This window comes from Lissotriton helveticus, chromosome 11 (genome assembly GCF_964261635.1).
Source record: "Lissotriton helveticus chromosome 11, aLisHel1.1, whole genome shotgun sequence".
NCBI classification, from domain to species: domain Eukaryota; kingdom Metazoa; phylum Chordata; class Amphibia; order Caudata; family Salamandridae; genus Lissotriton; species Lissotriton helveticus.
In genome coordinates this window covers 674,267,453-674,293,924 of record NC_136072.1, presented here as the reverse complement: position 1 = coordinate 674,293,924, position 26,472 = coordinate 674,267,453, and the positions used below count along the sequence as shown (strand labels likewise).

At 46.1% G+C, this 26,472-nt stretch overlaps 1 protein-coding gene and 1 pseudogene across 6 annotated transcripts in view; one reads left to right on the top strand and one right to left on the bottom strand.

Moving 5' to 3' along the window:
- LOC144791764 (disintegrin and metalloproteinase domain-containing protein 28-like) overlaps positions 1 to 26,472 on the top strand; it is a 3,516,669-nt gene that overhangs the window by 1,122,512 nt on the left and 2,367,685 nt on the right. The window lies entirely within an intron of this gene.
- LOC144792030 (uncharacterized) lies at positions 22,596 to 24,109 on the bottom strand (annotated as a pseudogene).

The window sequence follows — 26,472 nt, the reverse complement described above, 5'->3', positions numbered from 1 at the left end:
TGTCTGGAGTGGTGCTAGCACCTCCCCAGGCAGGAAACCCTTTGTCCAAGCTGCCCTCGCTGGAAGGACTCCCAGCAGCAGGAGGTCAGACTTGTGTCTGTGGTGGCAGCATCCATTTTGAGATGCTAAGGCTCTGTTTAACTTTAACCGGGGTTCAGGCTAGGTACATGTCGTGTCCCTCTAGAAGGGTGGAATGCTACCCCCGTCGCCAGAACTGGCGAGGGGGTAGTATTCCAATTCGTATGACACCTTACTCGACATGTTTTGATAAAGCCAAACCTAAGATAGCATTTAACCGCGAGGTTCATAATGCACTTAAGAGTATATGGTATGTCAATATCATGGAACAGCTAAAGGACATGGTTCCGAAAGCTGCAGACAGGCTCAGCTCATGCCAGAGCACCATCTCACATATTTCCAAGCACTCTGCCTCCAGGATTGATGAGGCCTTCCATAGGAGTGGCTGATAGGAACATATGTGTCCATTTTAGGTTAGGTATAGGCATACTACACCTAAGTAAGGGGGTGGTTACACCGACTTACCCCAGCTGAATGATCAGCCAGTTGTGTCAAATATGGAGGCCAGGCCAGGGGTGGCACAATACATGCTGCAGCCCCTGGTAGGCCTTGGAAGCACCTATGCCCTGGGTACCTGGGTACACTGTTACAGGGGCCAATAAGGTGAACCAGTTCCAATTTCGTTATGCACCTAAAGTACATGGGTTACAATTTAGAGAGAGAACAGCAGGCTGTGGGTCTGATTAGCAGGCCCACAGCCACATTAAGTCATAAACCAGTGAAGCAAAAAGCAAAAATTTGGAGTGACCATAGGATAGCAGACCCTACTCTCCTACACAACCCCCCCCCCAAACGCAGGGACATTAGACTAACCTTGACCAGTTGTGTCTTCATGTTCTAAGTGGAAGTACCTGGAGAGACCATCTGCATTACCATGGTCAGTCCCTGGGCGGTGCTCCACTGTAAAGTCCATCCCCTGTAGGGAAATGGACCACCTGAGCAGTTTGGGGTTTTCACCCTTCATCTGATTAAGCCATAAGAGGGGCTTATGGTCGGTCTGAATCTTGAAGTGAGTGCCAAACAAGTATGGTCTCAACTTCTTCAGGGCCCACACCACAGCAAAGGCCTCCCTCTCAATGGCTGACCAACGTTTCTCTCTGGGGGTCAGCCTTCTGCTAATGAAAGCAATGGGCTGGTCTTGACCATCTACATTAAGTTGTGAAAGCACAGCTCCCACTCCCAACTCAGAAGCATCTGATTGGACAATAAACTCTCTGGAGTAGTCAGGACTCTTCAGGATAGGTGCAGAGCACATGGCCTTCTTCAGGTCATCAAATGCCTTTTGACAGTATTCTGTCCACTGAACCTTTTTGGGCATCTTCTTGGATGTCAGATCATTAAGAGGAGTCACAATAGACCCATAGTTCTTAACAAACTTCCTGTAGTACCCAGTCAGGCCCAAGAAAGCTCTGACCTGAGTCTGGGTAGTTGGAGGAGTCCAGTCCTTTATGGTCTGAATCTTACTCTCCAGTGGTTGAACTTGGCCTCCACCCACAAGGTGGCGCAAGTACACAACCTTACTCTGCCCTATCTGGCACTTGGTTGCCTTGATAGTGAGGCCTGCCTTTTGCAGAGCCTCTAGTACTTCCTTCAGGTGTACCAGGTGATCCTCCCAGATGGAGCTAAAGACAGCAATATCATCCAGATATGCTGCACAAAAGTCATCCAACCCAGTAAGGACTTGATTCACCAACCTTTGGAAGGTGGCAGGTGCATTTTTCAAACCAAAGGGCATCACCACAAACTGGTAATGCCCACTGGGGGTAGAAAATGCTGTCTTGGCCTTAGACTCCTCAGCTAACCTGATTTGCCAGTAGCCAGCTGTCAAGTCAAATGTGCTCAAATACTTGGCAGAAGCCAATTTGTCTATGAGCTCATCTGCTCTTGGAATTGGGTGTGCATCTGTCCTGGTGACAGCATTGAGTCCTCTGTAGTCCACACAGAACCTCATCTCTCTCTTCCCATCTTTGGTGTGAGGTTTGGGGACCAGAACCACTGGGCTAGCCCAGGGGCTCTCTGAAGGCTCAATGACACCTAACTCCAGCATCTTTTGTACCTCAGCCTTGATACAGTCTCTGACATGGTCAGGCTGCCTGTAAATTTTGTTCTTTACAGGAAGACTATCACCAGTGTCCACCACATGGGTACACCAGTTAGTCTGACTGGGTGTCAGGGAGAACATATGTCGAAATGACTGCAAAACCTGTCTACAGTCATGTTGCTGATGTTCAGTGAGGCTGCCATCTAAGGCCACACCATCAACTGAGCCATCCTCAGGGTTCTGAGTCAGCAGGTCTGGGAGAGGGTCACTCTCTTCCTCCTGCCCCTCATCTGTAGCCATGAGCAAGCCCATGTCTGCCCTGTCAACATATGCTTTCAGCCTCTTAACATGGAGCACCCTGTAAGGGCTCCTGGGAGTTCCAAGGTCCACCAAGTAGGTAACCTCTCCCTTTTTCTCCATGATTGTATGGGGTCCAGACCATCTGTCTTGGAGTGCTGCTGGGGCCACTGGCTCCAACACCCATACCTTCTGTCCAGGCTGGTACTCAGTCAGGACAGCCTTTTGGTCATGCCAGGCTTTCTGTAAGGCCTGGCTAGCCTCAAGGTTTTTGGAGGCCTTCTCCATATACTCAGCCATCTTGGAGCGGAGACCAAGTACATAGTCCACTATGTCTTGCTTGGGCTTTTTGAGAGGTAACTCCCATCCTTCCCTCACCAGACATAGGGGTCCTCTTACAGGATGTCCAAACAACAATTCAAAGGGGCTGAAGCCAACTCCTTTTTGTGGGACCTCTCTGTAAGCAAACAGAAGGCAGGGCAGAAGGATATCCCATCTTCGCCTGAGCTTCTCAGGTAATCCTTTGATCATGCCCTTTAGGGTCTTGTTGAATCTCTCAACAAGCCCATTGCATTGTGGATGATAGGGAGTGGTGAACTTATAGTTAACACCACACTCCTTCCACATAGCTGTCAAGTAACCTGACATGAAGTTTGCACCTCTATCAGATACTACCTCCTTAGGAAACCCCACTCTGGAGAAAACTCCAAGTAAGGCCCTGGCCACAACAGGAGCTGTTGTGGTCCTAAGTGGAATTGCCTCTGGGTACCTGGTGGCATGGTCCACCACCACCAGTATGAATCTGTGCCCAGATGCTGTAGGGGGATCCATTGGACCAACAATGTCAATCCCCACTCTTTCAAAGGGCACCCCCACCACAGGTAGTGGTATTAGGGGGGCCTTTGTGGTACCACCTGCTTTGCCACTTGCTTGGCAGGTTACACAGGAGCGACAAAACTCCTTTGTATCTTCTGACATGTGAGGCCAGTGAAAGTGACAGACAAGTCTGTCCCATGTTTTGTTCTGGCCTAGGTGTCCTGCTAAGGGAATATCGTGTGCCAAGGTAAGAAGGAAGCCCCTAAATTGCTGAGGTATGACCAACCTCCTGGTTGTACCAGGCTTGGGGTCTCTACCCTCTGAATAAAGGAGCCCATCATCCCAATAAACCTTATGGGTACCTTGAGCATTCCCAGCAGCCTCAGCAGCAGCCTGCTGTCTGAGGGGTTCAAGAGAAGGACAGGATAACTGAGCCTGCCCCAAGTCTGCCCTAGAAGGTCCCCCTGTCCCCAGAAACTCAACCTGATCAGGTTCAAGCTCTATAGGGACAGTTCCTTCAGGGGTCTCAGGATCATCTTCCTGTGAAGGCTGATCCTCACTTGTAGGCATTTGGGAAGGCACAGCCTTTGCCCTCCTGTTCCTTGTCTTGGAAGGTACTTGGTCCATTGTTCCAGGATCCAAGACCTGAGGTTCAGAGAGGCACTTTTTGGCCTGTGACCTGGTCACAGCAAGGACATGTGATGATATCCCTAACATCTCTGCATGAGTCCTGTACTCAACTTCTGACCATAGAGAGCTCTCCAGGTCATTGCCCAACAAACATTCTACTGGGAGATCAGCACTAACCACAACTCTTTTTAGGCCAGTTACCCCTCCCCAGGAAAAGTTAACAATTGCCACACTATGTGTAGTAGTGACATTGCTGGCATTGGTCACCAGGTAATTATCACCTGATATGTACTGTCCAGGGTCCACAAAGCTAGGCGTCACCATAGTGACACTGGCACATGTGTCCCTGTATGCTTGAGCCACTTTTTCATTAATTAAAGGTGTCTGTCTGTACTTGCCCAAATTATTGAGACTGACAGTAGGGGAGAAATCAATCTCCCCATCACAGATCAGAACAGCCTGTGTGGGGACTCTGACTAGGTCAGAATCTCCATCAGTTCCCAAGGTGATACCCACTACCCCCTTAGTCTGTGGTCCAACACTGCCAGCTGTACTAGTGGGTGCAGGTGCCTTAGGGGCTGCAGTGTTGGTGGCTCCACCCTTTTTACAATCACTTGTCCAGTGAGTGGTGTTTTTGCAAAAGCTACACCAGGGTTTTCTTTGACCTTCGTTCTTCTTCTTCTTGGAAGTTTGGGACCCACCCTCAGTATTAGTTTGGGGCCCTGTTGAAGACTTCTGGTCTTTAGCTTTCTGCTCCCCACCCTTCTGGTCTGTTTTCTTTTGGTCACCACCCTGGTTCTGGTTCTGGTTCTTTTGCTTAACTCTGGTTCTAACCCATTTGTCTGCCCTCTTTCCCAATTCTTGGGGAGAGGTTAGATCTGAGTCAACCAAATGTTGATGCAACTGCTGGTTCTGACAGTTATTTAAAATCTGTTCTCTCATAAGCAAATTGTACAATCCTTCATAGTCTGTAACCTTACTTCCCAGCAACCAGCCCTCCAGAGCCTTAGTGGCACATTCAACAAATTCAGACCAGTCCTGAGTCTGTGTCTTCTGGGTATCTCTGAACATTAACCTGTACTGTTCAGTGGTTAAGCCTAACCCATCAATCAGAGCACTCTTCAGGACCAGGTAGTTTCTAGAATCCCCATCACTAACTGTGAGGAGTCTGTCTCGGCCTCTACCTTCAAAGGAGAGCCACAAGATTGCTGCCCACTGCTCCTGAGGGACCTGCTGTACTTTGCAAGCTCTCTCAAGTGCAGTCATCCACTTGTGGATATCATCCCCAACTTTGTAGGGGGGCACAATCTTACTCAGGTTTCTATTGTCATAGGACCTGTCTTTATCCTTAGGGATAGTGCTGCCACCAGTGGAATCTGATCCACTCTCTCTAGGCTGCCTTGCTCTAGCAAGTTTCTCTTTGGCCAGGGCAACTTCTAATTCTTGTCTCTGGATCCTAAGTTCAGCCTCTCTCATTTTGGCCTCATGTTCCCTTCTCTGAGGGCTAGTCAACTCCCTTCTGGAGTTGCCATGAGAACCTCTAGAAACATGGGAAGTATTGGATTCACCTGAGTGATTCCTCCTCCTCCTATGCTCCTGGTTAAGTCCATTTGGGGGTCTGAATGGGTTGGACCCACCTTCAGTCCCAAATAAGCTTAAGTTAGCCTGGTTAAGCCTGCTGACTAACACCTGGCTAGTCCCATCATCAGAATCACTTTCTTCCTCCTCCTCCTCCTCTTCTTCTTCCTCAGGCTGAGTATTCCCAGGGGTCTGGTTTTCCTCATCTATCTGGACGACAGGGGCAGGGGCATCAGAGTTATCATCTTCAGTGGGGGATCCTCCATCTCCAGTCCCTGAGGGGCCTGGTTTGGAGTCCCTTAGAGCTTCAGACTGGTCTAAAAGCTCTCTGAGGTGTCCTGCTGTAGGAGAAGGACCTGTTTTGATTCCTCTCATGGAACACAGTTGCCTCAGTTCCTTAAATGGAAAGGTAGCAAATTTGGATGGTGCCCTTGGAGGGTCACTCTCAGCAGAGGTGGTTCCATTGGATCCCTCTGTTCCAGACATTGCTCTAGTGTGGTGGATGTGTTGCAATCTACCTACACTGGTGTTTTCCTACAAAACCTATCTAGTAGTTGTAGTCAGGGTGTGCTACTCCCTATCCTCTACAACAACTAAGTTCAGTAGAACTTAAGTATATCTAGTCGTGTTTTAGTGTACCTATCAGGTACCTGTATGATCTTTCAAATGATATTTTCAAAGATTGTAATGGTAAAACAACAGCAAGCTCAAATCCCAATCCGCTGCTCACCAATGTGAGAAGTTGGCCTGATATATGATGCTCACTAGTTCTAGTGATCACCTTGTATCATGCCAAGCAACCCTTATGGTGCAGGTTGTAAAGTCAACCTTATAGACAAGCTATCCTAGGGGTAGCATGGACTAAGCAGTCTTAGGCTAAACTCTGTAAAGGCATGTGAAGCAAGCTGTTTTACCATACACAATCCCTTGAATACCAAATGAAAGGACACCACACAGATATATATTGAAAATATATATAGATTTATTTCTACAAATAACCCTGATACTCTTTATGAGCACAGAAGCAAATGCGTTAAAACAAAACACAGTTTAAATACACAAAAGTTGCACAATTTTGGATGAGCCCTAGGGGCCACCTAAACCATATACTAAAATAGTGGTATAAGAACCACTATGGGGAAAGTGAAGAGGCCTAGGGCCTGGGGAATCGCTGGAGCTGTTCGGGACTAGCAGTGAAGAAGTCGGGAAAGGCCCGCGGGACTCGGGAGCAGTGCGGAAAGTGCACGCTTTACCAATGCAATGTCAATGGTGCGTAAAAAGTACAAAGTTAGTTATAAAGGAACCTTCCGAGTGACCTAGAAAGCTGAAACTTTAGACACAGGCCCTAGAGGTGTGTACCAGTGTGGGAACACCGGCGGAGCTGAGTTACCTCACCCACAGGAAGCGGGTGCATAGGGTCGAAGTAGTGTCGGGTTTCGTCACGCAGGTCGATGGTGCTTGGAGCTGAAGATGCTGCAGGCGGCTCGATGTGAAGAGTTCCGGTGGATCCAAGGGTGGATCTGAAGAGGTGAAGACCTGAAAGCAGAGGGGACAATGTTCAAAGTCACTAGCCAGTGACTACCGTGGAACCAGAGTGGAACCAGGCGATGTCGGGTGCAAACAGGCGTCGAGGTGTAGCTTCTCTCTGCAGCCACGTGGACACGAGGGGTCGAAGACGTCCAGGAGTCGGTCATGAGCTGTCCCACGCAGGCTTCTCGCTGTTGGCGGTGTCGGTGACTTGATAGAAGCAAACAGGCCTTGGCTAATGCAAGCCACGCAGGAATCGAAAAAGGCTTGTTACTCGGACCAGCAAGGTCAGAGCAGGTACTCCTTTTTACAGGAGCAAGGGCAAGTCTGGAGCAACCAGACCTGCAGTGAAAGTTGTAGGTTTCGTCGCGAAGATGGCCGCTAGCCACGTGGCAAGTGGTCGGGATGGCGCGTCGAGTGGCACGGTGCAAAAGGGCCCCACGCAGATCGTGGAGATGCTGGGGGGCTGATCTTTGGTGCAAAGGCTGCTCGAGGTTGGGGCTTCTCAAACCCCAAAGCACAGCGTCGAGGGTTCCTCTGATGCTGCGCAGTCAGCGTTTCGGGGGTCTTCCAAGATGTCCGGTCCCACGTCTCTCGGTGCCTCCACGGGTCCCTTCTTTGAAGGGACTGTGGATCGGGCGGTGAGAAGTCTGGGAGTCTGGGTCTTGTCAGGCTCTGGGCTCGGGCTCCGGCGGGAGGCGGCGGCAAAGCAGACGTCGAGTTGCTGGATGGTGCCTGTGTGAACAGGGTGGTCACTCCTTGGCCACAAGGGAGATTCTCTTCCGTCTTCTGAGCAGCAGAATGTCGAAGTCCAGTCTTCTTCTGTATTTCAAGTTGATTCAGGATGATCTGAAGTCTCAGGACACAGCTCCCACTCTTATTCGAATCTGGGGGGCCGGATCACCTACTAGGTCCCTCCTCTGGGTGGAACCAGGAAGGGGGGTGGTTACACCCCCTTTCCTTTGTCCAGTTTCGCGCCAGGACTGGGGCTGGAAAGCCCCAGCACCGGTTTGAACTGGCCTATGCACAGGGACACCTTGTGTGCCCCAGGCATGTCTGATTCTATTCAGCCCTGTCCTACCCAATACACAAAATCCTGTCTGGAGTGGTGCTAGCACCTCCCCAGGCAGGAAACCCTTTGTCCAAGCTGCCCTCGCTGCAAGGACTCCCAGCAGCAGGAGGTCAGACTTGTGTCTGTGGTGGCAGCATCCATTTTGAGATGCTAAGGCTCTGTTTAACTTTAACCGGGGTTCAGGCTAGGTACATGTCGTGTCCCTCTAGAAGGGTGCAATGCTACCCCCGTCGCCAGAACTGGCGAGGGGGTAGTATTCCAATTCGTATGACACCTTACTCAACATGTTTTGATAAAGCCAAACCTAAGATAGCATTTAACCGCGAGGTTCATAATGCACTTAAGAGTATATGGTATGGCAATATCATGGAACAGCTAAAGGACATGGTTCCGAAAGCTGCAGACAGGCTCAGCTCATGCCAGAGCACCTGCTCACATATTTCCAAGCACTCTGCCTCCAGGATTGATGAGGCCTTCCATAGGAGTGGCTGATAGGAACATATGTGTCCATTTTAGGTTAGGTATAGGCATACTACACCTAAGTAAGGGGGTGGTTACACCGACTTACCCCAGCTGAGTGATCAGCCAGTTGTGTCAAATATGGAGGCCAGGCCAGGGGTGGCACAATACATGCTGCAGCCCCTGGTAGGCCTTGGAAGCACCTATGCCCTGGGTACCTGGGTACACTGTTACAGGGGCCAATAAGGTGAACCAGTTCCAATTTCGTTATGCACCTAAAGTACATGGGTTACAATTTAGAGAGAGAACAGCAGGCTGTGGGTCTGATTAGCAGGCCCACAGCCACATTAAGTCATAAACCAGTGAAGCAAAAAGCAAAACTTTGGGGTGACCATAGGATAGCAGACCCTACTCTCCTACACCAAGAATCTGTGAAATTCTCTCACAATACCTCATGGCAAGGAGGGCTCCTTCCATTGCAGTCTGGGTATCGCCGGTGACTGGACTTGCCATATCAGAGCAGAAGGAATCAAAATAGAATTCCTGTTACTAGTCCCAAGATGAGAGGCAGGCCGCCGGACACAGAGTGCACGAAATGCCGAGGACTGTTGTAAATGGTGTTAACAGTCCTGAAAAAATCGTCTTAAATACATGTGCGATGCCACTGGTATCAGACATATCTAAGATTTGACTTAGCATTTCTGCAAAATGTACTGGGCAGTTTGTTGATAATAATGCATGTATCTCTGCAGAAGTCTTTGCAACTTGCAGATCATACGTTTCTCTAGTCGAGGTCAGTGGCACAGTTTTTTGTAAAAGAATGACTTACATTCTGCTTAAAGTATCAATTTGTATAGAAGAGATATTCATTGAAGGCCATAATGCCGCCCCCCTGTCTGTCTTGTGCGTTGGATACAATACTTGCATACAACAAGTGACCATGGACGATACACTGACTAGATCCGCTTTTGCTGGCAACATGCCACAACAGCTGTGGTCGTTGAACATAATGTAACTGCCATTGGATAGCTGCCTGAAAATTGGTTCTATCACTGCGGAGGTTGTACCGTGCAGGTGGCATGAAAGGTTATTTGCAGAACCTGCGCAGGCTCCGTGTAAATGAATACCTTGGCACAAAAGAGTACCACTTAGTGAGTTCTTACAATTTTTACCACTAAGGAATACCTCCTTTCCCCATTCCAACATTTTTGTGTGTATGGTAAAGCCCAGGTCGACTTAATGTATTCTTTACCCAACCTTTCATACAGGCCAGCTGGTGTATGCTGTAGACAATACTGAAATTGGAAAATCGTCACTGGTATCGTGATGGTGCCATGTATTATCCATTCAATGACAGGCTTCTCAGAAACTGTCAATGCTAATCTTTCCAGTTTTTCAATGCTCAGCACCGTATAGTCTGCTCCTTTTTGTGTCAAAGAGATTTGGTAATCTGTAAGGTTAAACACAGAAAATAATGACGTGGTGTTGATTAGACGCCATGGCACGTAGCCTGAACGGAGATTTTGTAACATCCAGCCTAGCAGTATTATATAACGTAATTGAGACTGGCCATGTTGTAACATTAGCAAGTCTTGCTCTCTTATGTCAATTGCAGAGGATACAATGCTGTCCAAAGAATATATTCTGGAGGACAGAGTCATTAACCCATTGTTCACTACAGAGAGAGCTTTCTCTAAATTAATACGATCAATTTCTCGTATTCTTTCTGCAGTTTCCATTTGCGTTATTTTCCAAGCTTCGTTGTACGCAGCGTATATACCGGCGTATATGAAATGTTTTTGACGTGGTTTGCAAGGCCCCTTTAAGAAATCTAGCACATCATTGCCTTCTTTAAGAAAAGATAATTATTTTTTGATTTCTGTTTTTTTTTTTAAATTTTTTTTTATTTTTCAAAGGCAGAGGCAGAACAAAATACACAGATTGGATACGGTACAGTAGTAACAGAAATAAGACCATGATGAGGCAATAGACTACAATGACAAAATTCAAAACAAGACATAACAAAATACTATTATTTTGAACATGTGAGTATGTTTAGGTTAAATCCAGTTATCAATAGGAAGCCATAACTTCCTAGCAAATAACTTTTTTCTTCGTCCTTTCAGTCTATAAACTGCATTGTCCATTCGGTAAGTATCTAACAATTTACCTAGCCATTGTTCAAATGACGGTGAGTCAGCATCTAACCATCTTGAAGTTATACAAAAGCGATAAATGGACATTCCAATGAAAAGAAAATACTCTTGATCAGCAGATAAGCTCTCGGGTGGAAAGTATACACCAAAAATAATGACAGAAGGGCATAGTTTGATGTTAACATTTAACAAATTAGTCAAAAAATGTTCTATCTTATTTTTATATACAGTAAGTTTAGAACAGCTAAAGAACATATGGCATGAATCAGCTGCTAAAATGCCACACCGACTACAATTGATGCCTTTCGTAGCTTTCCATTTAGCAAGTTTAGCAGGTGTGTAATACAAATCCAAAGAGGCCATATAATGCTGGCTTTTGAGAGAGCTGTTAATTAATACAGTGTTACTAATCTCAAATGCCCTTGTCAGATCAATCCCTGCTATAGACAGTTTCCTCTCCCACTTCAGGACTTGTTGATCCAAGTCATCGGGTAGCCTATTTATCATCAGCTGGTAGGTGGTGCCAATGCGGGCATCCTTCCTGCCACTCTCCAAAACTTCATTAGGCTCCATTAAATCACTGTGAAGCAAATTTTTCCTATCCAAAAAACTCCGAATTTGAAGGTACTTAAAAAAATCATGCCTAGAAAGACCAAATATGTTTTGGAGTTCGGAGAAGGACATTAAGGTCCCGGCTGAATACAGTTGCCCAATTAATTGAATCGGTCCCAGACGAAATCCAGAAGTAGGAGTGCTTTGTAAAATCCCTGATATTGAAATGTTACAGCGTATAGGTGTGTAGAAATTATATTTTGGGATAATCCGCAAAACTTTGTTCATCTGTTTCCAAGCCGAGAAAGCAGAGAGCAAGATCTTGAATTTTGTTTTTTTATAATAACTGGGCTCCGTAAATATCAGTAATAGTTGACACACATGTTCACCCATAAGCATTTCGAAGATAGAAGGTGCCTTACTGATTTCATTAACATGGTCATGAAATAGTAAAACTTTAATAGTTTTAAGGGTAATGGCCCAATAATATAACCTAAGGTTCGGGAATCCTAACCCAGCACGCCCTTGCGAAAGTGTACACCACTTAATGGATCTTCTTGACCGACGATACCCCCATAGAAATCTAGACAACGTCCTATCTACTTTATTAAAAAAAGACGTGGAAAAAAATAAAGGAATAGTACGAAAAAAATAGAGGAACTTTGGAAGGATTAGCATTTTAATGACGTTGGTCCGTCCAAACAGAGATAAATGTAAGTTGTTTATCCTTTCCAAAGTCCTATTAGTGGATACAAGTAAGGGGTCCAAATTTAGACCAACGATGTCATCTATTTTAGGAGATAAAGTTACACCAAGATATGTAGCAGTAGAATTAATTGGCAAATCCAGGGGCATACCTATTTTAGAGTGTATAATTTGGGTTTTAGAAACATTCAATTTATAGCCAGAAAATTTACCAAATTCGCTAGCAACTTCGATTATTTTAGGTAGAGCTATGGAAGAGTCAGAAGTTACGACAGCTACGTCGTCGGCATATGCTAGAACTTTATGGTCTACTTCGTAGAGTCGGACGGGAGGGATACCAGGTTCTTTAATTAATCTGTTCAAATAAGGCTCTAAATAAAGTGCAAATAAAAGTGGAGAACAGGGGCACCCTTGTCTAGTCCCCCTAGTAATAGAAAATGGTCTAGAAGTGTCGGTGCCAAGTCTTATTACTCCTTTTGCATTAAAATAGAGTGATTGTATAGCTTTAATAAATTGTAATGGGAATCCCTTCCATTCTAGCACCGACCAAAGGAACCCCCAGTCTACTCTATCGAACGCTTTTTCAGCATCGAGTAAGATTACTCCGACTGGGGATTCCTTTGCTTGGGCCCAATCCAACAATGCAATTACACGTTTGACATGGTCTGTGGTATCCCTATGTTTGATAAACCCGTGTTGAATATGAGAGACCAGACCGGCCATGACATCGTTCAATCTATTGGCAAGAATTTTGGAATATATCTTACTATCTGCCGTGATAAGGGAGATGGGACGGTATGATCCTAATTCCTTTGCATCCTTGTTTTTTTTTACAAAGACAACAATAATGGCAGTCGACCAAGAATCAGGAGGATAATCTTGGAATGCCACATTAAATATTTTTAATAGTTCTGGCTTCAACAGATGTCTAAACGTTCGATAGAATTCAAGAGGGATCTGATCGGACCCCATAGCTCTGCCGGCAGCTAAACTCAAGATAGCCTCTTCGGTCTCTTCCCAGCTTATTGGCCGAGCAAAGAGATCAATGTCATCTGTACATAGTGACAGTTGATTAGAGTTTAGGAGATAGTTTATAGGATTAAGAGTCTTATCAACTTCGTTATTTTCGTCGTTATACAACGCCTTATAGAAATCGTGAAATGCGTCTAGTATTCCTGCCTTGTTTTCTTTGAGAACCCCATTAGTGTCTTTGATACATTGTATTTCACTGAAAGAGGATTTTTGGCGTAGGCGCTGCGCTAAGATTTTCCCCGTACGTTCGCTGAGTTCATAACGTTCTGATTTATATTGTTTAAATTTTACAGCTACTTCTTCAGCCAAATGTGTTCGAAGTCCGGAGCGCGCAATAGTTAGTTGAATTTGTGCATCCTCTATACTAAAAATGTTTTTACAGGCATTAGATAATTCAAGCTCCGCCAGTCTAACCTTATTTAACCTATCTTTGAAATCTTTTTGATTTTTTTGCCTTCTATAATTTGCAAAACTAATAGTCTCCCCCCGTACGACGGATTTAAAAGAATCCCAAACTACCTGAGGAGAGGCAGAATCATTGTTTATAGAAAAATATTCCTTGATGATTGTGACCATAAACTGGAGATACTCTTCATCTAATAATAGACTCCTCTGAAATGACCAGGATCTATTGGGACTTTGACAATCAGTAGGAAATTGAATCTCGGCAATGATAGGATTATGATCTGAAATGACCTGTGGTAATATTTCGATACGAATTTGCTCCAAAAAAACAGAAGATACAAAAAAATAATCTAGACGGACAAATTTTCGATGGGGGATAGAAAAAAAAGTGTAACCAGGATCATTATAAAAAAGCTTATTCCAAACATCAGTTAGCCCGTGACATAAGACCAGATCTCTAAGTGCTTTATAGGCTTGAATCTTACGGCCCATATATCTTTCTCCTAGTTTAATATTCCAATCAGCTGGTATATGAATATTAAAGTCCCCACACATTATTATCGGTTGTGTCCAGGTGGATAACTCTATATTGATAAGATTGAATAATTCAGCATCATCCAGGTTGGGGCCATACAGACAGCATAAAGTGAATCTACAACCCCCGATTTTTAATTCAGCAAGCCCCCATCTCCCCCATTTATCAGAGGATGTTTTGACACACTTCCCTACTCCCTTTCGCATACAGATAGCAACGCCTCTCTTGATACCCATTTGTTTAGATGTAACCAAAACTTCTAACCCCAGATTATTCAGGAGAAGACGTTTATCCCATGAAATATGAGTTTCCTGAACACATAACAAGTCAATATTCAGAGTTAAAAGCATAGTACGAAACATAGCAATCTTCTTTAAGTCATTAAGGCCATTAATATTGATAGTGCATATTTTCAGCCGTTTATGCATTTGAAAAGCAATAAAGGATAACAATTATTGGCCATCATCACAAAAATTGGCACCTCCAAATTATACTTTATCCACATTATAGCCATCCCTGCCTTAAATACGTCAGCCTTAGTAACCGTCACTGTATTGACCACCTCTGCCTTACACCCCCACCACCCCCCGTTACCCAAACCCACCCCCATTTTTTGATTTCTGGAAGTGTAGATTTCTGTAGCCACTCAAGGCATAGCTTTCCTACACTGTAAGTAGTTACTATCCCTGGATGTTGTCTCTGGGAATATCTTGGATCTGGCCTATTCACTATGAGCCCTTGTGTTTTTTTCTGGAATCTATCATGCCAGTTTTTACTGTCTGTGGGCCAGATTAACCATTTTTTCCAATCAGGATTGGTTCTGTTTTGTTTTAAAATATAGGGTACGTCTACCTCCTCTTCTGTAGTATCATCACTGTCAGATGTGGGCTTAGGTATAGACGGTTTGTTTAAATCTTTTATCTTAGCCAGGCCAAGACAAGAAGTTTGTTGAACAGTGTCATTTAAAAACATTATTTGTTCTGGTATAATGCAGGCTCTTAACAGGGCTTCTAAACCTTGCACCTGCCAGTCTTTCGTGCCCCAGACAGTTTTTGTCTCAATGTTGTCTTTTCAAAAGTCAAAACCTAATGTAGACAGCTGAGCATAAACGTTTGCAGAATACATTTTTTTAGTATTGGTCAACATTGTTTTCATTCCTGTCTTATTTATATTTTTGAAATAAAACGTTTCTGGATTTGTAACATTAAACCCTGTGAAGTACGGAAACTTTTCATAAAATGTTTTCGAGCTGCATTTTGGCGGAGTTGGACAATGTTCCCATTGATTGTAAGTAAAAACATTCCTAGGGCTTGCAGATTTATGCAAATAATCGTGACCATAATGATTAAAACAATACATTTGTTCATAATCTGATGAAACTTCTAAGTATTCATGTTCCGTAAATTTAGCTGACATTTCTAAATCTGTCATCATGTTATTAATAGTTTCAAAATCCCAATCATCAGACAATGTGCTGGGTGAGACAAAGTCACTCAAAGAAACCTTGAACTGGTGTGGAATTTTCAGTAGATCCACCGGGCCATAGATGTCATAATCAGTTCTGTCCCATGCTATACCACCAGGTATGGGAACGACTGTGATGTTCGCTGATGACAGATCTCTTGATTGATGATGAGATGATTTGTGAGGTTTTAGGACCAATTCGATTTTCTTAATTTCTGTGTCCATTGTACTGTATTTTCCATCTATCATTCTACCCAAACTCAACAACAGTATGAGCCAGAGCAGGAGGAACAGTACACCTAGCACAATCCAAAATTCAATCCATGGTGAAACCAGATAAATTTTTTCAAGTTGATGAAACAGTTCTGTTATTTTTCTTTTTTGAAACTTTTATTTACTGGGGTTTCTTCAGGTTCACTGGGATCCTCAGAGAAGGTATCAATGTTGATGAAGTAGCCAGTGGCAGTTCTGTCAATTGTTGGAATTCCATCAGGATTGTTAAGAATCTTTGGGGCTTCTTCTTCCTTTCTCATATTGGTATAGTCAGAGGCTACATCATTGTAGACAGGAGTTTCCTGACCAATTGTTATTTGGGTCTCAAGAGGCACAAGTTCCATGGCTTTGTTGCATGGTCCTTCTTTTCTTACCGCAGGTTTATCAAAGCTGATAAGTCTTTCAGTTTGAACCTCTTGGATTGTAGCAAGATTTGGTCTTCTGCTATTTCTTGGGAGTCCACTGGGCCTACTACTTATTATCGGCCACATGATGTGGTTTGATCAGGTCGATGGACACAACTCTGTTCTCCCTTTTACCAGCGGTAGTACTACTGATTTGGTCCTTGGATTGCCAAGACAAGTACTGCTTTTCTGTAAGAAGGCCCAAATTCCTTCTTTACCGCGATCTTTTCCCTGACTAGATCCCCAATCTTTGTAATCCAGACAGGTCTTGCTGGGACAGGTGGTTTTTCTTCAGTGGTTGTTGGCTTCTGTATCGTGTTACTCAGACTTCTTCTTGTTTCATTTAAGTCCTGTAAAACAGCCACACGATCTTTGACATCAAAGGGTTTTTGTTCCACCACTGAAGTTTGACAATTGAGGTCTTCGATTATCATTCTAGTACCAAATAGTAATTCATATGGAGTGATTCCACCCAGAGGATTTCTTGGCAGATTATTAAGACTACGTTGGACACTTATTAGATGTTTGACCCACCCATCACCCGAACCTAATACCTTAGCTGTTATGGAATGCTTTATGTCACGTTTTTTTCTTTCCACTTCCGCATTACCCTCAGGATGGAAGGGACTAGAATACCGCAATGCAACGCCCAAGCTCCTTGTAAACTCGAGAGCTAACGCAGGACCCTGGTCAGAGTGTAGCGTGCCGATTGCGTATGTGCCGATAAAGACTCGCAAATCCTTTATAACAGTTATGGCTTCAGCCGAGCGCTGGGGCCACATCCAAATAAATCTTGTCCTAGTAGTTGTGGGACCGCATTCATCCATTATGACGTTTGCGTGTAGATAGTCTAATGCTGTCTAAAAATGGTGTCTGAACTGGGCTGGCTACACTGTAGTCAGGTATCTGGTGGTGTTCAAAACTATGATATCCGTAACAGGTATCACAGTTGATTCCAAATTCGTAAACCTGGACACTCATCCCTGGCCACCAGTACATCTCTTCTAGTTCTATTAAAGATATAAAGATCCCTCAATGTCTCAGACCCTCTCCCTTATGTGCTTCGTGTACCAAAGCAGCTCTCTGATTCCTGTTTGGAATTAGTCTGTCCCCCACTCCAAGGATTCGAGCAAAAGGAACGGAGTTTGCATCAATTATGTTTGTATTACCGAGTGGATAGTTTAGAGGTAATGCTGCATAGCTGCCTTCCATTGAGGCTTTTACTGCTAGTAACATTTCACCGTCTATTACTCTTTTCGAGCGAGTGAATGATTGTAGCTATGGAAGCAGTTTGCACAGCTGCCTTCGCGTCTTCATCAGCCAATGAATTCCCTGCAACGTGAACGCCATCACGCTGATGACTCAGTGTATGAATCACGTGAGTCTTTTGTAGGTCTTTCTGCAAAAGAACTACTTGTTCCCATAGCATTTTATGCTTGATTGTGCCACCTTTTGCATTTTCGAAACCGTTTCGAACCCAGTTCTGTAAGTGCTCGTTGTAAGATTCGACGCAGAAATACGAATTGCACACTATTAGTGTGGGGAATTCGCAATCGGTATTTTCAAGCGCCATCTTGAAAGCCTGTAGTTCAGCTCGCTGAGCTGTACAGTCTCCGAGTGATTGAGTTTTAGTGACCATAGGTCTAAATTTACCTTCGCGCCAGCGACCTTTAACAATCGCGCATGCAGCACTATAGGCTTCTTTACCCCCAATTGCGGGCTGCGCTGATCCGTCTGTATAGATTACACGTTGTTGATGAATTACTTTATTCGATATATTGCATATCATAAAAGGTCATACATTCCAGACATAAAATCACTTAAAAAATAGTATATCTAATTCACAAATGTAAAAGGCAATAAAAATTCTATGTACAATTTTAAAAAACCTGACAAGAGGAAATAAAGTGCGAGGCAATGATATACATATAGACTTTCTACGCAGGCAAGTTCTCGGCTTTGTTTGTATTTATCGACCTAGTGCGTATCAGCCAGGCACTTGATAGATACTTTGAGACCCCACATACAATGAACAGAGATGTTGTGTCTGATGAGAGGATGCGTAGGGCGACCCTATAGTCACTAACTCCCAGCTCCCTACATACTGGTTTTAACCATCGTGATCTAGGTCTTTGGTATGCTTTACAGGCAAACAGGAAGTGAGGTAAGGATTCTGACACACATGAGCAGCTTGGGAAGGTAGAGTGTGGCGCGCAAGTTCCTTTCCAGCCCTCCATGAACTTGTTAAGAGGGAGTGTCCCATACCTCATTTTCAGAAAAAGTGATCTATCTTTTGGAACTTGAATGAAGTCTAGGAATGGTTCAAGCTTCCTAGTGGGCTTATATTCCAGAAATTGAGTAGTTAATGCTCCCCATTTTGTGCTCTTCAGTTCATCGGCTTGAACCCACTCCCAATAGATTTTCTTAACAACTTGCTTCGGAGGTGGGGACTGAGAGATCCAAAATTCTGCCTATCCCAGATTCATAGCCAACTGTTTCAGTTTGTTAAGCCACTGTATCTTATTAGCACTATTCAGGACAATCAGTTTGTCCAAGACCAAGGAATAATTTGCCAGTTCTGGTGTCCTTCTCAGGCGCACCCAGAACAGCAAAGGGCGGAGGCGAACTATATCTGAAATTGAGCGTTTGCCCATGTCGTGAAAAAGGGGCTTCAATGGAGTCGAGATGGGGAGGGAAACTAAGTCCCTCAGAAACGTATTCTCGGTTCTAACCAATTCAACTGTGTTCTCACTGCCCCATAATTCAGAACAGTAAACTGCGGAGGCTAACGCCTTCCCTTCATAGACAGCAGGAGCCAGAGCTATAGGCCTACTGACGGACATTCTCTGGTTTCTCAGAATTACTCCAGATACTCTTTTAAGGTTTAGGAGCATTTTGGCGATGTGGGAGTCCCATTTCATTTTGTTATTAATCCTGACTCCCAGGTAGTCAAATGCCTCCACAACCTCTAGCGGCGACCCATTAAAAGTGATGTAGATTCTCTTTGCTTTTTTTGATGCAGGGAAGTACCATCAGCTTTGTTTTAGTGGTATTGATGGTCAGTCCACAATCGTCGCAAAACAAGCTAAATCGGTCCAACAATTTCTGGAGACCCGAGGGAGTTTTGGGCATCAGGAGGGTGTCGTCTGCGAAGAGGAGGATGGGTGTTTTCTCCCCCGCCAGGACCCGGGCATCGGCAGTGTCCTCCCTCAAATGGTCTACCACCCCATTAATGAAGAGGGAGAACAATGTCGGGGCCATTACACAGCCCTGGCGCACCCCCCTGTTCACAGGCACCCTCTCTATTAGTTGTCCCTGACTCCCCCATCTAATTCTGGCATAATTGTCCTGATGAAGTTTAACAATAAACTCCAGGAGGTACTGCGGGAACCCAATGTCCAACAGCACCTTCCACAGTTTACTACGGGGTACCAGATCAAATGCGCTCTTTAAATCAATGAAGGCCAAATATAAATTCCCCTTCTATATAGATTATACATCCGTAATGTTCTAGAGGCAGAGTCTCGGTCGGCAGAGAACATTCTTATTCGTATTGTAGGAATTCTTGTGTCTTTAAGCAGGGGTCAAAAACGTATTCAACATCTGCTACAGCAAGAGAATTAACCCTTTGTATCCATCTTGGATGCAAACCCTTAGCATTGGGAATGCTTGCTTTTGTCACTGCCTCTAAGGCAGATACAGGTGTAACAATCATTATGGGTTTACCCTGTGCGATGGCTCTCTCTTTTGCTACTGCAGTTTGAGCCGCTGTCACAATTTATTTCTGTCAAAGTGAATTTTATTTCCGCTTGTGTCTACAAGTGTGATTTGTATGCTATTGGTACATTTTCACCTTCATTAAAGGTCAGGTATTTGCATCCGCATCTCCCTGGGATGATTCGGATCACAAGATTGCGCGTATTATCGCGTGTTTCTAATTGTGTTTTTGCTAACATGTCTGTTTGCACTGAACGCAAAATTTCTGTGTGTGTTTGAGTCCAAATTGTTGGTTCGAAATCAGGTTTGATTAGTTCGTAGAGAGGTTTAACCCTTTCTGCGTAGTTTAGAACATAGGTTCTTCCAAAATTCAGGAAACCTAGAATTGATTGTAAGTTCTTCAGCGTTTTAGGCGGTTGGAGCAGCGCACATTTCTCTAGGAAGTTGGCTGCCAGGCTTTTGCCTTCACTTGATAATTTGTAGCCTAAGAATAGGACGTTGAGGTGGGCAATTCGTGATTTCTTAAAATTGAATGTGTACCCTTCAGATGCGAACCCGAGTATTATGGTGTTCACTCTTTTTTCAAGTTCACGTCCAAATCATCGTCTGTAAGATAGATGTCAGCGACATAAGATAATGCCTCATCATCATACATTTGTAGTAACTATGTTACTCTAGCTGGAAATAACCCGGGACTATTCTTGAATCCTTGGGGGAGATGGCAAAATTGTCTCTGTGTCCCATTATTGAGAAAGCAGTCAAATGCCTGCTTTCAGTTGCAATATTTTGCCTGAAAAACCCATTCGAAATATCTAATGTGGCTTTATATTTTTTTCGCACAATGTTATTCATCAGTGCTGCACTATGTGCATTTTGTACTGCAAATGATTTCCCAGCAACCCGCAAGGGTAGCCTGGAAACACTGGAGCTTATTTCTCGGCATGAGAAAAGACAGCGTCTCTCATTGCATCAGCTGGAGGGTCTGCTTCCTTCGGCACTTGCGGCTGTAGGGCGTCAGGCAAGTAGTTAGTCGATCTGCTCCAAACCACAGTGTGTTTGTCTGGGCAAATGTAGGTATATTTATACTTTGAAGGTGCCGAGTTTGACGCATGATTGGACTTATTAACGTCATCAAAGACGCAGTTCTTCGAAAAGTTCATGATTTCCTAGATAAATTAGTATTCAGGCAAGGGGAAGTCCCTAGCTGCTGAAGGCGGGTTTCTCTAAGAAATCGTTGTTAATTCTTGGAACTTAGTAGAAGTAGCCATACCGTATTTGGGCTGCATAGGCTCAATCTAAATATGGTAATGATTTCTATGCTTATATAAGGATCGAACAATCTATACCTATATAAGGACATGAATCGGGAAAAATTACACTAGAGTCCTAGATTCATTTACAACAACGCCTGGTATCTGGTTTGTGTACCAGGTGCCAATGATAATACTCCCAAGGCCACTATCCTTTGCTCCTCCGTACCATGTACCACCTTTCTGCTTTGAAGGGCATCATCTCTTCCATCGCCTGGGGGAGAGGCACCCGGAATTTTGCCCACCGAAGGCGCAAAAGAGCATCAGCGGCCCACATTCTCCACCCCTTAGACATGCCTGGCACAAAATTACATTTTCCTCAAAAGGCACCCCCTCCCCAATTCCCTCAACAGCTCCACCAAGACTGGGCAATTGTGAGATTGGCAGTTAACGGCCTGCACCCCAGCCATGTTGTCCGACCAGAATATGATCCTTCTGTTAGCTAGGACTTATGAGCATAGATGGAGTGACAAAACAATTGGAAACATTTCCAGAACAGTGATGTTTTTTGTAAGCCCATGTTTCTTCAGTGCATATGGCCATTTTGTCGCACACCACTCCCTACCCAGAATGGCACCAGAACCATCTCTCCCAGATGAATCAGTGAAAAGCTGAAGCTGCTGACTGCTGCACCACGCCCGACGCTGGTGCTGGAAGCCAGGGTTCGAGCCTCAAGGTCGCGCCCACATCCTGTGATTCTGGGCAAATCATTTAACCTCCCTGTGCCTGAATGTGTAATGTAAATATGGTGCTCATGTAAAGCGCTCCAAAACCTTCGGGTCGAGTTCGCGCTATATAAAATATGCACCAAAAAAATAAAAACTCATTCAGAAAGGACAGCTACATGCGCAGGTCATCTTTCAGTCCCTCACTAAGGCTCACCAGGTAATGGAGTTTCTCTACTTTCACTGTCGCTCTAGCAAGCCATCTGGCAAACCTTTTCCCAGCTGGTATGATCCTACCCTCAAAGTTTAGCCTACCCAGCAAGCTCTATTTTGTGGCCAGCGTCGCTTTGTTCCTGCTCAGGACTTGCAGGATGTTGTTTTGAAGGGCCTTAACTTTATCTTTTGGCAGTCAGCACATCCCTGCTGTAGAATCAATTTCTATGCCTAAGAATGTCAAACATTCAGTTGGTCCCTGGGTCTTCTCTGGAGCCAAGGGCACCCCTAGTGACTGACTAAGTTGTTGAAATGCCCAGAGGGTCTCGCTGCACTCCCTGGAACCTGCCTTACCGATGAAGAGGAAGTCATCTAGATAATGTAATGAGCTCCCTCAGGGGTTCCTCTGCCTCAATGCTCACTCCAAACTTTTTGAATAAGGAACATGACACCGCGCAGGCCATGTGCATACATTTATTGTAGAAATATTGGTCTTCCCACCGCATGCCAAGTAGGTGAAAACTATCGGGATGTACTGGGAGGAGATGGAAGGCAGACTCAATATTCGGTTTTGCCATAGGAGCACTCTTGCGTGCTGCTCGCACCAAATCGACTGCCTCGTTGAACCAAGCATAACAAACTGAGCCCTCTCCGTCGTCCAGGTACTCATTTACTGTCGATCTCTTGGGGTAAGAGATGGTGAATCATCCTGTACTTGCGCTGCTCTTTTTTAGGCATAATCTCCAGAGGAGACACAATAAAATGTGGAAGGGGTGGTTGGGCAAATGGCCCAGCCACCCACCCCAAAAGGCCCTCCTTCTCCAACTTCTCCCCGACCACCTCTAGTGCTTCTTTCGCCTCTCTTGTAACTGCGGTTCCAGAATACGGAATCCTAACGCCCTCACTACAACCCCTGAAGAACAATTCACGCTCTGCTGCTCTAGGGGACTCTTTAAGGTGGAAAATGAAATAGGAGATGGCTCTAGCATGGAGGGGTTCGACTGAGAGCAATAAAGGCTGCTTTACGCCAGCATTGGGGCCTTTTGCCTTATCAGTCTTGCCTCCTCTGTAAATGGTTGCTGGGTGCCGCCAAGCACACTTGGAGCAGGTGTGGGTGAATTTGCATGCAGTGCCCGAAGTGCAAGCCCCGTTGTTGGATAGCCTGCATGCATTGTTAGCTCTATGCTGATAACCCCCCTCCCCCCTCTGTGGGCCCTTGCCCCGAAAGGAATGCCTAAACTGCTGTTTAAAATAGTATGGTTTTGTCAGTCTGTGCTTTAGGAAGGTGGTGTCTCTCCATGTACTGCACTCAGAGCTGAATTTCCAGACAATCCCATGATATCTCCGGTGCCTGCTCGATCTTTTCCCTGACCTCTCTCTCTTAATTCAACCAGCCTGTGCCCCATTACACTTGTTTTCCTAATAAATTACCCTGTTATATTTGCACAGGGCAGGCCACTGTTCGGGGGACTTTTCAATGATAACCGTGGATAACATGGCAAATGCTTCTAACCAGTTGTCTATTGTCTCATCTGGTTTAACCTTCCTCTTCCCCTTATGTTTATCCACATCCTTACTTGACACTGTGATATCTGCACCTTCCTTGGCGAACGCAAGCAATGAGAAAATGTCAATGAACTCCCTGTTCCAAATTCTCTCTCTGGCTTCTAAAGGAACTCTCCATGCCAAAGATGCTCTTCCTGTCAGCAACGGCGAATCAGACATCATCAAAACCCCCTTGCTATTCGCACATGCAGTAACGTCCACAACACCCGTGCCTGACCCCGGCCCCCCGTTGCCATAGAGGAATGCTGCCCTGCACCCTCACCTGACTTGCACTCGCTTGATTGGTGCTGGGACCCTGCCCCCCTTTGCCTAACTCAACCAGCAATTTTGCAGAGACCATGAAGCTGGACATTGCTTCCATCATCTTACCCAGTCCTTCTTGCATTCTGACCAGATGCTCCCGGTGTTTGGCTGTGAACCAGCTCCTGTGCAGGCTGGTTGGACTGCCTCTGTACCGCCGGCACGCTAGTCTGTGGGTCATGTCCCTGCCCTGTGGGGTTAGCACTGTTCCCATTACCTGTGTCTTGCCCTCCACTGTCCTTCATGCCTCTGTTTGTTCCTCTCTCCCCTTGTGAGGTTGACGGGGCTTCCGTTTCTGCTAGCTTGCTCGCCATTGCCTTTTTTGGCTTTCTTCAATTTTCACTCACCAACCTAGTTGGTGACATGCTTCATCATTGGGATCCCACCAGAGAGGCCGAATGCCTCCTTGGTGTGCTACAACGCCTGAATTACCGCTGTAATCCAGGCGTCGTAGCACACCATGACACATTTGTTCTTCACTGGGAACCAAACACCCTAGGGCAGCGCCTGACTCTCAGAAGGTAGCGTTGCAGAGCAGTCTGAGGCTTACTCAAGGGAGGTGGTGTGGGCTAGTAATCGCCAGTTGCAGGTGCGCATAAATAACACTCAATAATTGATTGCCCAGTCTGTACTTTGCTTTATAAAAGTAAGAGTACCTTTATTAAACACACACACCACTCAATACTATACACCAATTTACAAATATACATAAGCTGATGGAATTACTTTGTGACATTGCATAACATCTCCACCCCTGCCATAGGGGGGTGGGGTCTAGTACCACCACTCCCATGTAGGCACATCATCTTGCCCCCAATGCAGTTAATTGGTCTTAACCTGGAGCGAGGGCCCTGCGCACTGGCACCATCCTAGTGGCGAACCCCCCCATAACCTCAACAAGCATTAAACAGGCTACACCTGCCTTGGTGACACATGACCCTGACTGAGCATCTCCTACTGACCATACAGTATGTACCTCTTCATCTTAAGGGCTAACAGTCTGGGGTCTTCACCTAAGCGCAGCAGCAAGAATACATGTTTACGCACACTTTAGAATGACAGTACTCAACATATTTCGATATCATTAGAATGCATTGCAATTACAGCCCCTAAAGGCATCACAGATAAAATCACAGGTTTAAGTATCTACAGTCAGACACCCTAGCAGGAATGTCTAGCCACTTAAATCCATTTCGCTTATGAAATCACCTTGCACCAGCACTTCACATTAACCAGTTGAAAATCAGTCCCTCTAGAAGAAATAACCATTAATAATCGCAGTTCAGTGCAATTACACCTCCAGGGGATGCCATTCTAGACATCCCCAACTCAGCCCTTCACTCCTTGATGCAATTATCAAAACACCCTCAGCTGAAAAACAAAAGTTCCAGCCCGGAAGGTGTTAACTGCCAGTTGAGCTCTGGAGGGGTTGATCCCTTAGAATCCCAAGACACTTGGGGTGGGATTTTGCTCTTCGTGTGAGGGGGAGACTGAGCTTCTTCTGCAGCTCCCCCAGAACCTTTGCACCTGTAGAGTGGTGACCCCGTTCTTCTGGGGCCACCACGAGCCCAGAAAATGCTGTGTTGCCCTTGCAAGGCATTGTGGGCTGTGCCGCATATTAGAGGAGCGGCTCTCCTGCTGCTCCGAGGAGAGCCGCGCTGGCGCTTTGCCGCTTTTCCCGGCCTCGGTGGGGCGTCCGGTCCCACCCGGACCCCCAGGTGTGCACAGACGGCTCGGGGAGCCACCCCCGGCCGCTCCTCCTCCTTTCTGGGACCCGGTCCCACCCGGGCCCCTCGCACCACCGACGGTCTTCTCTGGGGGCCCGGTCCCACCTGGGACACCCGCTTTCCTCCTTTGTTGGAGGGCAGCCTGGGGAGCCCACCCCCAGCTGCCCCCGCCGGCTTCCCACGCTGCCAGCACTCTTCCGTACTGCCGCGGGAACTGGTCGATCCCTTCTGGTCTGCCTGCTCTGCTCCGGTGGGCAGATGCAAGGACTCCCTCAGCCCATCGGGACCTCGGGGGGGGAGTGCGGCAGCACTCCCCCGGCCACCTCTTCCGCGCTGGGGCCCGGGGATGGGGTCCCGGACCTCTTTGGGGGAGTGCGGCGGCACTCCCCCCACCACCGCCTTACTTTAGGGCCTGGGGATGGGGTCCCAGGCTCCCTCCATGACTTCGGGGATGGGGTCCCGGGCACCCGGACATCTTTGGGGGGGGCGTGACTGCTCTCCCACGCATCCCACATTGGCTGGGGGCCAGGGTGGGCTCCTGGCACCCCCTGGGGGCAATTTTCATGAGGGGGCGCGACGGCGCTCCCCCCGCCCCCTCCTTCACATCACCGGGGGCCAGGATGGGCTCCTGGCCCCCTTCGGGCATCTTCACGGGGGGTGCGATGGCGCCCCCCGGCTTTGCTTCTCCCTGGGGCAGCCCCCGGGACCTGACCCACCAGGTCAGGTCCCGGGGCATGATTGCGAACGGCGGCGGAGCCCCACGCGCGTCGTGTCGGTCCCAGGCGGGGTCAAAGGTCGTAATAAATGATTGGTAGAGGGTCTAAGGGGAAGAGTATATTTAGAGACCAGGGAGACAAACTAAACCCCCATTCACAATTTGAAAAAACAAAGAAAACTGTCACTGGTCTATTGTTATAACATGGGCGAAGGTCGCCTACCTTCTCGAGGGC